General features: G+C 35.2%; 1 non-coding gene across 1 annotated transcript; it reads right to left on the bottom strand.

The window, feature by feature from the left end:
* Positions 1 to 16,452: 16,452 nt before the first annotated feature.
* Positions 16,453 to 16,571, bottom strand: LOC149033823 (5S ribosomal RNA). Its single transcript, XR_016176459.1, has one exon. It is a non-coding gene; the product is annotated as a 5S ribosomal RNA (ribosomal RNA).
* Positions 16,572 to 17,544: the final 973 nt, after the last annotated feature.

Raw genomic sequence — 17,544 nt, 5'->3', positions numbered from 1 at the left:
ACCTGTAATTAAATGTCGTTTCTTGTTCTATATATTTTACACATTACTATGAATCGCTAAAATAAAACACAGTATCGTCTTGTTTAGAGATCCTATAGGTGGGACACGCCATACATATTGCTGGGGTGTCATTGGCTGAAAATTTTGGGGGACCGCTTCCGATGCAACGCGAAGCCAAATACTTATAGTTTTTATTGTGATATGTATTGTGTGCTGCAATTTTAAACTAATTACAAATGGCTCTTTCAGTTAAGAATAAAAACGATGAAATAAATATTTATACGGTGTAAAAAACATTAATTATCAATTCTTATTATAGAAACTATAACTTATATGATTAGATAATAAATAATATAACCTTAGCACCCAAGGCAAGACACTCTAAATAAGAATAGCAATCAATAGGTAAACTGTAAAAGATGTAAACTGTAGAGGATATGTGCGTTTAACCCTTTGACTGCTAAGTACTTTAAGTTGAAGGGATCGCTGAGAACTGAATACTATTTTTTTCCTTTGTATTTCCGAGCATACATATAAGACAGCAGTAAAAAGCCACAACTTCGCCGAGGGCGCATTTGCGTCAAGAATCTATATCGATGGCTTATGTCGGACGCATATATGCGCCCATAGCAGTCAAAGGGTTATTGTCCTTTTTTTACTTACAATTCTAGTTTTAAAAATTCGTAGCTTTTTGTTTTCCTTTGTGTTTTTTTTCTTTTTCCCCTTTTAATTTTTCTATTTTTATTTTTTTTATTTTTTGTTGTTGTTGTTGTAAATACTATCTCAAAACGTTATACGCCAACTGAAGTTGAACGTCATTAACCCCTGACCGACACTAAAAGAAAAGTTAAGGCAGCGTAAGTCGCCAGTAACTTAACCCGTTTAGCTGTTTTTCAATAAAAGTAACGCAAATAGCATGACGGGAATTTCCCCAAATATTAGCGTAGCGCTTAACATGTTGAGGGTTATTGTTTTCTTTTAAAAATTTTATGTACATAAATCAGCAAAATTTTTTCTTTATAGTCTTTTTCTATTGCGAGTAGTCTACGTTTTAATGGCTACATTATTCAAGTATATTGCAGTTGTAAATAAATCTTTATTTTGTTTTTTTGTTTATTACTGTCGTGAATATTTTGTCCTTTCGCGTATATCTCCATTTAATGTAAAACATGGTGCGTCGACTACAGTTCTTAATATTTTTGATTACATTGATTACAGCTTTGTTATATGGTTCATAGCTGCCGATCCACCATAGTGATATCTCATATAGGTTTCATAATGACGTTAAAAAACCTTAAATTTAATTTCAAGGCTGAGTTTGGAATTTTTGACTACTTTGTGGATCAACTATGTTATTTTGGTAAATATCCGAAGTTTATTATACGCAATGTAAAAGTAATGTTATATTGCATTTGCTTAACTTTCGTTTTAATTCTTTTTACTTTAGCTCATTTGTCTATTTCTGTTGTGTGCTCTTGTAACAAAGTCAAAATCACTGCTACATCTGGGTCTAGAATGATTAGCTAGTACAAGCGGAAACCTGCTTGAAGTACGTCTGCTTTCATTTCTTTAATTACGTTATTGATTTTCATTATAACTGTCCTGTACCTTAGATATGGTGCAAGTAGATTATGAATTTGCATTGATTAGTGGGTTCTAGTTCTGTGTAGGTCTTTATATCAAACATTAGGAAACGCTTTTTTTAATGTTTAATTAATTGTAATAATTTTCGAATCCAATGTAATACGTTTGGTATTACTACCTTCTGTTGAGATGGATTTGTGACTTTCTATTGAAAGTACTCCAGGTATTTCTGTAAGGTCATTTTTTATCCTTGCGGTACATATCCAGCCGAAATTGGAAATTTATTAATATCAAATTGTACTCTACAATTACAGTTGCTTTAAGGTGTTCTTCGATAATTTGACTACGTAGTTAATGTTCGATGTTACTTTTGCCTTCCCTGATGAATGTCTTGTGTCCTATATATTGTAATATAGACTTCTTACATACTTGTAGTTTCTTGTAGTGAAGCATATTTTCAAAAGAAGAAGTATATTATCAGTATTGTTATTGTGTAAGAATGTTTTTGTTTTTATGACCCTTTGTTGCAATCTGTTAACGTTTTAGAATGCTATTTTAAGGGTAGCAGTTGTAGCATAATTGTTGTGTTTGTTTTTTTAGTATTGCGTTTCGGTTAATTATTATTTTTGTTAGTGTTTTTTCTTCTTCTTCTTCTTCTTTTCCAGGTAGGCACAATGCCCGTTCTTCATCGCGATGCGCTTTATATAGTCAAACTGTCGCTCCAGCGCTTTTGAGGTCTTCCAACGCTTCGTCTCCCCGATGGTGACTTATCTCGGGATATTTTGACCACTCGGTCATCAGCCATGCGAGTTATGTTGTCATTCCACTCAAATTTTCTGCTTAGTACCCAGTCGTTGATATTCTCGATCTGGCATGCGTTCCTAAAGGTCTTTGCTTTTTACTCTATCACATAGTGATTTCCCAGTTATTCTGCGAACGATCTTTATTTCAGTTTCTTCCGTGATTTGGAGTGTTTTAGATGTTTCAGGTTTTGTTTCTGCCGCATATGCTACTATAGGTCTCATAGCGGTTTTGTATATATGCGCTTTTGCATCTATTCCTAGGTGTTTATTTCAGAGTATGGTGTCGTTTAATAGTGAGACTGTTCTTGCTACCTTGAAAGCTTGTCCTCTTACTTCTGACTCTATGTCACCGAATCTCGAAATTTTCATACCTAAGTAGTTGAATTCCATTACTTGTTGTATAATTTTGTCGTCGAAAACTAATTTACATCTTAGGGGTGTTTTAGATGTAGTCATGCACTTAGTCTTGGATGTTGATATAGACATCCCGAGTGTCTTAGCAACTGTGTTAAAAGTATATAGGAGCCTTTGTAGGTCATCCTCATTTTCCGCTATCAGGACTGCATCATCGGCGTAAAACGAGATTTTTATCTCACAGTTCCCCATTCGATATCCTCTTTATTCGCACACCTTTTTTATGATTTCATCCATTATAATATTAAAAAGTAGGCGACTCAGTGAGTCACCCTGTCGAATACTTCTTTCCACCATTACGGGTTCTGTGAGTTCGTTTTTTTTATCTTTGCTGTTTTCGATTATTTCGGTAGATGTCTTCAATGGTTTTAATGATGTTACTTGGTATTTGTCTGTAATACAGAAGGTGAACTATATTCTCTAACCGTATCCGGTCGAACGCCTTTTCTAGATCTATAAAACAGAAAAATGCTGGCTAATTATATTCTATGGACTTTTCTGTTATTTGCCTGATCACAAACGCTGCATCTGTGCATGATCGTCGAGTTCAGAAACCTTGTTACTCATCAGCTAGTGTGATTCGCTCGTTTATCAGGTTCGTTATGACTCACTCTTGTCAACACCACTATATATTACCACGTATTCCACGTACGCTTTTTGACCTTAGCCTTTTTTCTTTGTTTCCTGTAATGCAGCAACGTCTACTTTCAGATTTTTTAACTCTTCTGTTATTTCTTGCTCTTTACTGTTGAACTTTTTGACATTCCAGGAAGCTAATCTCAGGATATTTTTCCGTTTCTATCTTGCTGTCCTTTTTCGTGCCTGGGTCGTTTTCCCTGAATCAGTCCTAATCCGAGGCAAATCTACGAATCTGTGAACGTCGTATATGTTTTACGTCAGGCAGGGAGCTAACCTAACCTTACAACCCTCATCGTTTATCCGGGCTTGGGACCGGCAACATAACCACTGAGCTACTCAATCCACTCACTGATCATGCAGGTGGACTTTCAGTGCTTAGTTCTCTAATATTTCTGTATTTTTTAAATAATAGTTTCAGGAGTTTCTTGATTTATGTAGCATCAATTGTTTTCTTTTCGTTTAATAATGTTGAATTGAAGGCGACTGTGAACAACATCTCAAATCAATAAATTTTATAATTTTCCATATAGTATCTGAAACAGAGTATGTGTAATCTTCTAAGTCAGTTACTTCTATTTATTGTTATGTATTTTTCTGAGTATGAGCTCCGCTTCGAAAAAATGGCAAGAGTTTTCTTTAGAGCTGCTTTCAAATCTCCTCACAAGCTTTATAACTATTTAAATGATTTTCTTTGCAATTCAAAATAAAGCATTTTGACGCTGAGTTATTGCATATTTTACGCACGCAGGTGTTTTATTACAATAATTCCTTTATATGTCTGCATTGCTGGTATCTCGTGCACTGTGGTACTTTTCTTCATGTCGTGGTGGTTCTATGTTTATTATAGCGTCTAGCATTTAGTTTATACAGAAAACATCTTTTTTATTGCTTCTACATTTTAGTTCTTCCAAGGGCAACGGCAATACCTCTTTCATAGTATCATAGTAAGTATACAGCTTTGCTTCTACAGTTTTTTTTTTAATTCAAAGCTCTATTATAAAAAATTGATGATACATTTATGTTTCAAAGTATTGTCCATTGTTTCTTACTATCTTCTTCTACCATTCTCCCAGCAATCGCATCCTCGCGTGGAAAGAACTGGTCATCTTTTGCAACGATCTACGAATTGATCCAATTTTGGACTTGTTGATAAAACCGAAAGTACCGGTCCGCAAGGTCGTATGCAATCGATCGAGAAAGGTGATAGTCAGAGGGAGCAACGTTTGAAAAATAAAGCGGGTGGGGTGAGACTTCCAATTTTAAACGTTTCCAAGTACGTTTTGACAATTTTTGCAATATGAAGCAAAGTATTGTCGTGTTGCAATATAACTTTAATGTGTCTTTCGAGGTATTGAGGCCGTTTTTCTTTTAATGTTCGATTTAAACGCATTAATTGCCTTCGATAAAGATCTCCTGTGATTGTATCAAACAGTTTTACCAGCTCATAATACACTACACCAAGCTGGCCCCACCAAATACAGAGCATTACCTGGATCCGTGAATATTCGGTTTAGCCATCAGCGCACAGGCGTGACAGGGATTAACCCAATGATTTTCGGTGCATGGGACTATTATAAAAATTCTATTTTTCGTAACTAGTTACAATGCGATGCTAAAATCCTTTCGGTTTTTTTCTTTTAGGCAGTTATTCACAAATACATAAACACCGATCAACACCTAACAACACGCTGAGGCGCTGCTTGAGGGGTAACACTACTCTAAAATTTTCAAAATATCGATTTTTTTTAGCTTAAAGTGTACTTTAGATGGCTAAAAACAATATAAATTTGGTCCTGAAGCAAAAAAAGAATTTAAACATGTCAAAATATCTTGATTTTACCGAAGCGCTTCGAAGCGAAGCGAAGTGTGAGGAATGGGACACTGTAGCGCTGGTTGAATCGTCGCGCAAGGCACCACCACCGTAAAGTTAAATCATGGGTCAAGTTGTTAAATACTAGCCACAATGAAACATTTTATTTTGCAACTAACTTCAATATTTTCAATAGCAATGTGTGCTTAACTTTAGGCCTTTCTTCAGTTACAACAACTTTTGCAATAGACTATATTTTTTTATTAGCTATATGCTTCGAAGTAGTATACTACTTTCTAAAAACAGTGAATTTTACAATATTTAAAATAAATACAAAGTATTTTTCTTATTAAAAACTTTTCACTTTATCAAAAACAAATGTCTGCCTATAACTATCTGTTATTCTATAATAATTACTAAATACAAAAGTAAGGTTAATTGATTACTAACTTGTTTATTTATCCTAATGTTTTAAAAAATGTATACCTTTTTTGGACAATTAAACGTAAACAATAATTAATATTCTTTTAAAACTAAAAATTTATGTCTATGAGCATTGTATTTAGCAAAACTATATGTATACCTATCATACCTAGTTTTATTAAAATTGTGTAAAAATAATTAATTTAAAAAAAAAGTTATATTTTTGTATAAATTATTGTTGGTAATAGATAGATAAGTAATATATAATACGTGTATTATATTTTAATAAAATTATATAATACATTATATAAATAAAACGGAGATAATGAATTTAATACTGTAGTAATAAATTAACACACGAGCTGGATAATTGAATTCGAATTTCATACTTGACAGCCTAATATAATATTATATAATAATTATTTAATATATTTAAGAAATGTCAGACATGGACGATTAAGTAAAGCCAAAGTAATTGTTTTGTTAATGATTATGTGTTAAACTATTGAAATAATTGAATTTATTGGTATTAATTTTGTTATGTTTTATTTGACAGTTTAATTGTAATGATTGTTAATTAGGTTATATTAAAGTATAATCTAAAAAACTATTAAAATAAAAAAGAAATGTTACTTCACTGTTATTACCGAAGAAATCAAAAAGTGGATGATTTGTTATGCTTCTGTTTTATAAATCAGTATTAATTACCATTTAATTAAATTATGTTCTGATGCTTTAATTGTAATACCTGTAAGTATACGTAACGTAATGCTTATATCCTGCAGCATCCTAATGCTTTATATGAGCATTGAGGAAAAAAAAATTGTTAGAAAAATTGTCATTCTACTTAATAATGTAACAATGATGTTGGCATAGATTTGAAAGTGCAGTGGAATTTTTGTCGATATGCTTAGATATCGATGTATAACGAAACTTCGACATATCGATATATCGAAGTTTCGATACATATAGATTGCGATGCAGTTTTGCTTTGTTTCGCCACTGCCGTACCGATAGCTTGGTTTCATGAAGCAAAATTTGATGAGTAAAAAAAAAAAGGTCATCAACTTTGAAAAAGTGGGAACTTGCAGTCTTTTTCCAGATTTTGAAAATCTCATCCGAGAAATTGTAGTAAATCAAATTTTTTTCTTGGAGTACGATAATTTTACGCCCCTGTGTCGATCAGACGAACTAAAGTCTCTGGGATCACTGCTCAAGAGTCTATACTTTTTTACTGTATGGTGGAAAATTTACAGTAAAATATATGTTATCCTTCATATACTAAAATACTTTTTTGCCAAATTTCAAGAATTTCTCATGACTCCTTCATACATTTTGGTGACTAAATTTATCTGAAAAATGCTCATTTCGTAGCGTATAGGCCATTTGCTCGTATGCAAAATTCGCAATATTTGATAAACGATATCTTGAAAACGGTATGGTGAGACAGTCTCAAATTTTGCAGGAGTATTCTTCAATAATTTCTTTAGTATCTCACAAAAATTCATTAAATTGGCATAACTTTTGATTTGTGTTAGAACTACCTTAAATAATAAGACTTTTGTTTATAGCAACACAATTTGATTTACACATAAGAGAAAAAAAAATTTAACCGTCCCTTTTGAAACGATTATTCGAACGGATAACGTTCGCTTACATATATATGCATACTAGTAATATACAAGTATATCAAAGTTCCCACAAATAAATGCAGTAACTCTACTATGCAAACGGTTATCCAAAAAATGAGAAATATTCAATATAAATTTAAGAATATAGAAACGCGTATGTGTGTGTGTTTCACATCACACGTGATATGCAGAAGTAGTGCTTTCAGTATTTAATGATGTATTAAATGAATAAAAAATATAGCGAAACGATGTACAGAACACACTACCCAATACGCACACTCAGATGTAAAGTACATCGTGCAATCACTAGCCCAATAACAGCCGCCACCAATAGGGGAAAAAACTTAAACTAAACCCACGCAAACTGTTTCTCACCCATACTAGTGTAACACCTGGGCACATGCATAGATGAGAACGCAGAAAGTACGGGGGGAGAAACGAAAGATTAGTATATTAGAAGCTGAAATCCTGATCTAAGAAATATGATTACGACAAACACATAAATACATTTGCATAAAAAATAATCTAAGCGACTAATGACTGTACAAGTCACTTCATAAATAATGACTAAATATTAAGTAATATATTTATTAATATATCTCAAAACCTCGGACGACTCCTTTCATTAAACTATTCTAATTCTTCTAAGCTTCTGTTCTAATGAAAGAACTGGGCTTTGAGCTGCCACTTAAATGATGAAGTCTATCCGTCGCGAATGAGTGTCTTCTTGCCCATTTATTTAAAATATTGAAATATCGACATATCAACAAAATTAATCTCGGTTAGATAAACTATATACGAAGCAATGCATGTAAGATATTTATTACATGCTTTTCTGGACGAAAACGAGTAAATTATTAATGATCGATTTTTCATCATTACTGGCCACGAACACAGTACAAGTAATAAAAAAGAGAGTGCATTTATGAATTGCATTATTAATTAAATGAATTTAAACGATGAGACAAGATAGTGATAAGACCTATCCTGAACTAATAATAAAACATACAATAAAATATAAAATTTTCATAAGTAACTCCTAAAAAGCAATTACTCATGTGCTTGTCAATAATTTATTTAAATAATTACACCCAGTAACTCGTGAAGATTAGGATATCTTTAATCGTCGGCATGATTGAGCACTGGAGGGACTTCAAATAAAAACTCACGGTTTAAGAAGTTCTGCGATGGCTCCAAAACACTCCTACTTCGCAGCAAGTATTGTAATCTGACAATGGAAGACACGATACTCGATTTGACATTTCATTGAAGATCCATTGAAAATCCATCAAAGATCTATCAAAAAATTCATCCAACTTATTTGAAAGGAAGAGAATCCACAGTGTTATATCTGTGAAATAAAATAGAACAAAACGATAAGTTATCTGAAATATTATCCAAAATCATATAAAATAAAATCGAATAAAAGGTAAATAAAAATGAATACTTACACAATACACTCCAATAGGACGAAGCTCAATGGCATATTATGATAATGCACACCTCGCGTGAAACTAATAACGCGCGTTATAAACGAAAATAAGAAACTATAGATGAGTTTCTTATATATATGTGAGAGTGAGAGAAAGACGAAGAGTGCGAGTGTATGGTATGCGTGAAAACAATTGATGAATGTGAAAGATGTGTGAGAGTATGCAGCGATATCGGTATGAGTGTGTGTGCGCGCAGCGATATGGATATGAGTGTAAGTGCGCGCAGCGATATGGGTATAAGTGTGATAAGTGCATGCAGCAGTATGAATATGAGTGTGTCCAGTAAGAAAGAAAAGCGAGCGTGCACCCCGAAGTCTCTCGAATATTCCCGAACCGAAAATCGAGAAAAGGTCTTTTGTTTAATCGGTCGGGAATAGTCTGGAGATTTCGAGAATGATTGACGGAAGTGATTGGGACCATTGGTGGGGTGAATGTGTATATAAGCGCGGCGAAGAATGCGGCCTGCGCCTTCTTGATTCGGTGCTACTATCTGTGAGTGAAAGAAGTGTAATTCGAGTGTGTCAACTATTATTACTTGCTTTTCTTATCTTTTCTATCTCTTTATTATTATAATAAACATTTATTCTATTATAATAAATACTTATATTTTTTAAATTTAAATAAATCTTACATTTTTAGGGGCTCGTCCGGGATGGAATCGATTTCACGAGCGTGTAAGTAATTATTAGTTGGAAGCGTTAAAGTGTCTAGTGCATCATGGAATCAAGGGGGACATCACAAGAAGATGTATCTAATACGACTGTTGTGGCAGCAGAGCCAGACGTCGATCAGATGAAGTACCTGGAGCTAAAAGCCAGCTTGAAGAGAATGGGCTTAAGCTCAAAGGGTAGAAAGAAGGAGTTAGCGGAACGCTTACGAGCAGCTAACAATAAAAAACAAGATGACGATGATGATGAAGAGGATTCAGAGGATGATGATACCGAAGACGAGGAATCTATCATCGACGAAAAAGAAACTTCTGCAAGGGCAATGCAGATGTTGTCTTTTAAAGACGTTGAAGAGTCGGTCAACACATTCAGTGGAGACGGATCAACTAGTGTTAAATGCTGGTTAAGAGAGTTTGAAGAGATGGCTGAAATATGCCAGTGGGGTAATTTGCAAAAAATTATCTATTGTAAGCGATTATTACGAGGACCGGCGAAATCTTTCGTGCGGTATGAAAAGTGTAGTAAGTCGTGAAACAACTGAAGAGGGCATTAGTAGAGGAATTCATGGAAGTAACAAACACATATAAGGTACATGAGACACTTAGAAGACGACAAAAAAAAGCAGATGAAACCTATCAAGAGTACATTTATGAGATGTGTGAAATTGCCGCTCAAGCAGGTGTCGATAAAACATCTACGATACAATATATTATCGACGGCATTCAAGACGAAGAAATAAATAAAACAATTCTGTACGGAGCTACAACGATCAAAGAACTAAAGAAGAAAATTGCATTATATGAAGTTATGAAAGAAAAAATGAAGGAGAAGACGAAAACGACAAAGACGCAAGGGACACATGTTATCAACGAGAAGGGGAAGCAGTCACGCGGACCACCGTCGGAAACCAACGGTGAACGCTGCTTTAGTTGCGGAGGGTTGAACCATCAGAGACGGAGTTGTCCACTTAAAGATAAAGGAACAAAGTGTTTTAAGTGCAATGAATTCGGCCATATTTCGACAGCTTGTCAGAAGAACGAGAAGCAACGGGACGCGCCGGAGAAAGTGTGTGGTGTGAGTATGGAAACCAAACGGAAGTGTGTAAAAGAGGTGCAAATGGGAAACGATATAATTACAGCGCTGATAGACACGGGTAGTGACATAAGCTTAATAACAACAGAACAATATTTTAAGGTAGGCACACCGGCATTAGGTAAAGAGATTTTGCGTTTTCAAGGTGTGGGCTCTGATCTAATTAAAACATATGGTGTGGTAGAAACGAGTATTATTATCGATAAGAAAATGTATCCGATCAAAGTTCACATAGTTTCCGATGCTCTTTTAGATCATAATTTACTAATAGGCAATGATTTTTTGCGGAAGATGAATGTAACGATAGACGCCGGTAAAGTTTCCATTAGTGACGCGAACGAGGTTGCGAAGACAGATGACGAGGTACACGAAATCTTTAAAATCAATGCATTGAATGACTGTAGCGAAATAGATCTGTCACATATTGTAAGCGCGGAAAAAGAGAGAAAATAGAATCAATTATTGAAAATTATCGACCAGAGAAAGTCCGTGAAGTAAACTTAGAAATGAATATCATTTTAAAAGACGATGAGCCGGTATATGCGCGCCCAAGACGGTTATCGCCGAAAGAGAAAGACGAGGTAGACGCCGAGATAAGAAAGTGGCTGGACGACGGTATAATACAACCATCGTTTTCTGATTACGCTAGCCCGGTTGTATTAGTAAGAAAGAAAGACGGGTCGGGAAGATTGTGTGTCGATTATCGTAAACTAAACGATAAGATTGTAAAGGATCGATATCCCTTACCGCTGATCGAGGATCAGTTGGACGCTTTACAAAACGCACGCGTGTTCACCACAATAGATTTGAAGAATGGTTTTTTCCATGTGTCAGTAAATAAGAGCAGCCGAAAGTACACAGCGTTTGTGGTGCCGAATGGTCATTATGAGTTTTTAAAGGTTCCGTTTGGATTATGCAATTCACCTTCTGTTTTTCAAAAGTTCATTAATCTGGTATTTGGAGAATTGATAGCTTCAAAAAAGGTATTAACTTATTTAGATGATATAATTATACCCTCCGACGACATCGAAGACGGGATAACTAGCTTAGAATTGGTTTTAAAGACGGCGAGCGAGTTCGGACTGATAATTAATTGGAAAAAATGCGAGTTCTTGAAGAGACGCGTGGAATATCTAGGACACATAATTGAGGACGGTCGGATACAACCTTCTGTTGTTAAGACGGCCGCGGTCGCGAGATTCCCTAAACCGACTAATTGTAAGGGGGTACAAAAGCTTTTCTCGGTTTAACGGGGTATTTTCGAAAGTTTGTACCGCAATATTCGATAATTGCAAGACCGTTGTCTAACCTATTGCGGAAAGAAGTAGAATTTAAGTTCGGAAGCCAAGAAGAGGAATCCTTCAAAAAATTAAAAGAGATATTGTGTAGTAAACCGGTTTTGCGCCTATATAGGGTGAACGCCGAAACCAAGTTGCATACAGATGCGTCCGCTAAGGGATACGGTTCTATTTTGATGCAGCGAGATAACGCTGATAATATGTTCCATCCGATATATTACGCGAGTGGAAAGACCACACCTGCCGAAGAGAAGTATCCTAGTTATGAACTAGAGGTGCTCGCGATTATCAAGTCGTTGCGAAAGTTTAGAGTGTATCTACTAGGGATAGAATTTAAGATAGTTACAGATTGCCGTGCTTTTACACTCACTATGTGAAAAAAGGATTTGTGAGTTCGCGTTGCGGGGGTGGGCTTTACTTCTCGAAGAATTTCGGTATACGATTGAACATCGAGCGAGCAGGCAGATGATGCATGCGGATGCGTTGAGCCGCAATCCTTTGCCGACGGTAATGTTTGTTCGCGAGGACGAAAGTGGACTCATAGCTAGCTTCAAGCGAGCGCAGCACGAAGACGAAGGTCTGCGCGGCATAGTTAACGGTGTGAAGGAAAATAAACTGAGTGGTTATATTATAAGAAACGAAATATTGTATAAAGATGTGAACGGTGATATGCTGGTGGTAGTACCTAGGGCATTACAGGCGCAAGTTGTTCGTAGAGCGCATGAACAGGGACATTTTGCGGTAGATAAGACTGTAATGTTAGTAAAGAAAGACTATTGGTTCGAAGGAATAGGCAACATCGCGGAGAAAGTAGTGCGAAATTGTGTTAAGTGTATTTTGGCCGAAAGAAAGAGCGGAAGAGCGGAGGGTTGGCTGCATCCAATCGACAAGGGAGAGGTTCCCCTCCACACTTTCCACGTCGACCACCTTGGACCTATCCCCTCCACCAGGAAGAACTATAGGTACATATTCGTAGTGGTAGATGGATTCTCGAAGTTTGTATAGTTGTATGCAACTAAGTCTACGGACTCAGCTGAGGTGTTACGTCATCTACAAAAACAGGCGAGTGTGTTCGGAAATCCGAAACGAATTATCTCGGACAGAGGAACCGCTTTCACATCAAATGATTTCGAGAAGTATTGCGAGGAGGAGAACATTGAGCATATAAAGATCGCAACCGGAATGCCGAGGGGGTAGTGGGCAGGTGGAAAGGGTTAATCGCACGCTTATACCCCTATTAACGAAAATGTCTTCTCCAAAACCGGAAGATTGGTATCGCTACCTTGACTTGGCTCAGCGATATCTAAATGCTACGCCTAACAAGAGTATAAAAACCACCCCATTTAAATTGCTGTTCGGTACGGATATGAAGATGAAGGAGGATCCATCTATACGTGAAATGATAGAAGACGAATGGAGACAGATGTTTGAAGAACAACGGGAGGAGTGTCGCAGACGTGCGAAAGAAGCCATCCTAAGGGCACAAATGGAAAATCGTAGATCATTTAATAAAAAAAGAACTGTCGCAACGCGATATAAGAAGGAGATCTGGTTGCGATACGACGAATACAATTTAGACCGGGATTGAAATTACACCCAAAATATTTGGGACCATACGAGGTAATCACAGTATTAAGGGACGATCGCTATATGGTGCGAAAAGTGGGAGAACACGAAGGTCCATACACAACATCGACTGCGGCCGATTCGATGAAGCCATGGGCTCAAGAGGAAGAAGAAATATTTATCGAAGATAGTTAAAGCCGATCGTATATCTGAGGACAGATATGTTTGTCAGAACGGCCGAGTGTGAGAGTGAGAGAAAGACGAAGAGTGCGAGTGTATGGTATGCGTGAAAACAATTGATGAATGTGAAAGATGTGTGAGAGTATGCAGCGATATCGGTATGAGTGTGTGTGCGCGCAGCGATATGGATATGAGTGTGAGTGCGCGCAGCGATATGGGTATAAGTGTGATAAGTGCATGCAGCAGTATGAATATGAGTGTGTCCAGTAAGAAAGAAAAGCGAGCGTGCACCCCGAAGTCTCTCGAATATTCCCGAACCGGAAATCGGGAAAAGGTCTTTTGTTTAATCGGTCGGGAATAGTCTGGAGATTTCGAGAATGATTGACGGAAGTGATTGGGACCATTGGTGGGGTGAATGTGTATATAAGCGCGGCGAAGAATGCGGTCTTCGCCTTCTTGATTCGGTGCTACTATCTGTGAGTGAAAGAAGTGTAATTCGAGTGTGTCAACTATTATTACTTGCTTTTCTTATCTTTTCTATCTCTTTATTATTATATTAAACATTTGTTCTATTATAATAAATACTTATATTTTTAAATTTAAATAAATCTTACATACATATATATATATATATATATATATATATATATATATATATATATATATATTCGATACCGAAATTTTATTATACGACGAACAACACTGACTCTAATTCGAGTTTGATTTTAACTTATTACTCGCCTGATCACTGATTCTACAACTAATTCAAAGACTGCATTGCACACAGTCAATTGAAACAAATAATTTTAAATATTCACTGATGCACTGACTTTAATACGTGAAGAACAGTCTGTACCGACTGTTTTTAGATAAGAATACAACTTTACTTGAACAAACTCTAATACAATTACTGTATTGGTTCCAGTTAAATTAATACATATAATTCTCAAAAATAGTTCGCGAAACACGACGGAATTGAAATTAACGAACGAACAGCGTGCTGCTGCTCTCTCTTCTAATCAGTGATTTTAATTATATTTAAACAATAAAGCATTCCCGCGTACATTGCTTCGCGCCCGATTGCAATCTGAAACAGAAAAAAAAACAATACTATAAATATCATTACTACACTACACCACACACAGTAGTAATAAGATTTTTGAGGAATTATTTAATACAAAAATATATTCACTTTAAATCTTTATCGACGAATGCACGATGGGTTTACTACTACTACCCACCCTTTGGATGACGATGACAATGCACAAAGAATGACTATAAAACTACATTACATGCAGTTAATTCAATTAACACTAGATTTATTGACTGAGCAAATTTGATTTATTTCAAACTTTTTTGCTACATATATATAATATACCTGGTGCTCCAAAAACACGAAGCAAAAAAAAAAACTCAGATTGAACTTAATACACATTCTCTACTACCTCCCTTAACTGCAAAATCCAAAGATGTATTGGAGACAATTCCTATACAAGCCTATCTGCATTTCCGCCAAATTTTCAATCTGTAAAAAATTTACGCTCAACTTCGATTGTCGACCACCCCCCCTCATAGTACCTTTTATGTTAGCGACGTAAAATACTCGATAGTCTTTAATATATGCTGCCCTATTTTAACCTAAATGTGAAAGAAACTCTACACCATATATTCTTTGAATGCTCGTTATACGATAATCTAAGAAATAAATATATTTTAAACCGGACCTTGAACCCGTCAAAAGTTGTAAACATCTTCATACTTCTTCTACTATCTTAACAGACCGGGGAAAATCGAATTTCTTTTTCTGTTTATAAGCAATCGTCTACAGTTGCGTTCATATATACTAAATGAGTGATCATTCTTAGCTTCTATAAAACGCGAAGAATGCGAATAAGACAACCTCTATTTATTTTATTTTATTTTATTTTATTTTATTTTATTTTATTTTATATTTTATTTTATTTTATTTTATTTTATTTTATTTTATTTTATTTTATTTTATATTTTATTTTATTTTATATTTTATTTTATTTTATATTTTATTTTATTTTATTTTATTTTATTTTATATTTTATATTTTATTTTATATTTTATTTTATATTTTATATTTTATATTTTATATTTTATATACTACTACTACTACTGATACACTTTATTCCATGTCTACCCTCGCGGGTTTCAACATAGCCTCCTTGCTACATACAGTGTCACAATATTCCTTATCCTACTTTCTTATAACTACTTATTTCCTATTCTTTTCTCCTCGCTACCCTCTCAAAAGACCTTGCTACCTCACACATCTCCTCTACTAACACTTTCCCTTCCAAAGCCTTCTTCCATCCACCCTCCGGGTCCTCCCTCTGTTGTTCTTCCCATTCCCTGAAGTTCCTTAGAGTCTGCTCATTCCTCAACCTCAGGGCCTCCTTGCAGACCCATATGTGCCCCAAGGTTTCCTCCTCACTCTTGCATACTCTGCACCTCGTGTCCCTGAAGCCCTTCCATGCCTCTCTCCCCACTCTCCCGTATCTCATCCTTGCCCATATTTCCCTGTTTTCTCCTCTCGTCGTTCCTTCGTCCCAATACCCTTTTCTTCCCGGTATCCTTTTCTTTTCCTTTTATTCTGTGCACCTCGCCACCTCCAACAGACAATCCTTTGGCCATTTTCTTTCCTCCATCTCCATTATCTTTCCTACATAGACACTGGCCCCCGTCTCATCATCTCCATCTCAATCCCCGGAGCATCCTGCCTCCATCTTCCAGATGTAATCCGGAGTATTCCCCCTCAACCCCATCGCCATCCTCGTGCACCCCGCCCGCGTCCCCTCAATCCTCTCTCTTCTTTTCCATCCAGTGTTAACAGCACACGGTGTTCCCAAGCGGTCACCCATCCAAGTACTAACCGTGCCCAGTGATGCTTAACTTAAGTGATTGGACGAGAACTTGTGTTTCCATCACGGTATGGCCGTTAACTTTTTATATTTTATATTTTATATTTTATATTTTATATTTTATATTTTATATTTTATATTTTATATTTTATATTTTATTTTATTTTATTATAGTGCAATGTATGGCGTTTCTCCGATGCTCAAATTTTTGTAAAAAATTATAAATGCAGACAATACATTATTCTATATATATATATATATATATATATATATATATATATAATAGAAATATTTTAATATAGAATATATTTTTTTTAATACATGTTAATTTTTAATGCTGTAATGAAATATACGTAAATATTAATTCCTCTCCTCTACCACCCACTTTTCCATTCAAACAATGATTGTAAATTTAAAAAAAATAGTGAAAAAAATAATACTGAACAAATCTAGTGTTAAACGAATTTCTAAATGAATTTAATTAATAAAATGTGAATACTATTCCGACGATGATCTGAAACACAAATAAAAGCAATATTATATAAATCGTTGTTATATAAAAATTACTCTAATTATTGAGAAATTGTTTAATATAAAAATTGACGTAAGTTTATTTTTCATTGATGAATGCAGGATGGGTATCCTCTTCCTACCCATAGGATGACGATGAGGAGCACAGGTTTAAGCCAAATAAAACCAACTTGCTAATTTCTTAACCGAGCAAACGAAACAACTTTAACATGCGGAGATCAACACTGAATCTACATGTCGACTTTTTTATTTTTTATTTTAACACAATGCAGCAAATATAAGATCAATTGCCTCATTGCTGCCTAGCCGCTCGATTGCAATGATTTTCTGAAACGTAGCAAAAAAAGGAACAATTAATATCATCGTCGTAGTAAAAATCCATTGAAATTATCATAGAAGTGTTTAATAGTAAAATATACTTATTACATTTATTCTTCATTGATGACTGGAGAATGGGTATCATAATACCCTTAAGATGACGATGTTTAAAATAAAATTAAATAATAAGTCTGCAAAGTTGAAAC

This window comes from Polistes dominula, unplaced genomic scaffold, assembly GCF_049000335.1.
Source record: "Polistes dominula isolate Pdom_NZ unplaced genomic scaffold, Pdom_raw_medaka contig_286, whole genome shotgun sequence".
Taxonomy (NCBI): Eukaryota; Metazoa; Arthropoda; class Insecta; order Hymenoptera; family Vespidae; genus Polistes; species Polistes dominula.
The sequence above is the reverse complement of the archived record's forward strand: the minus strand, read 5'-3'. Positions and strand labels throughout refer to the sequence as shown.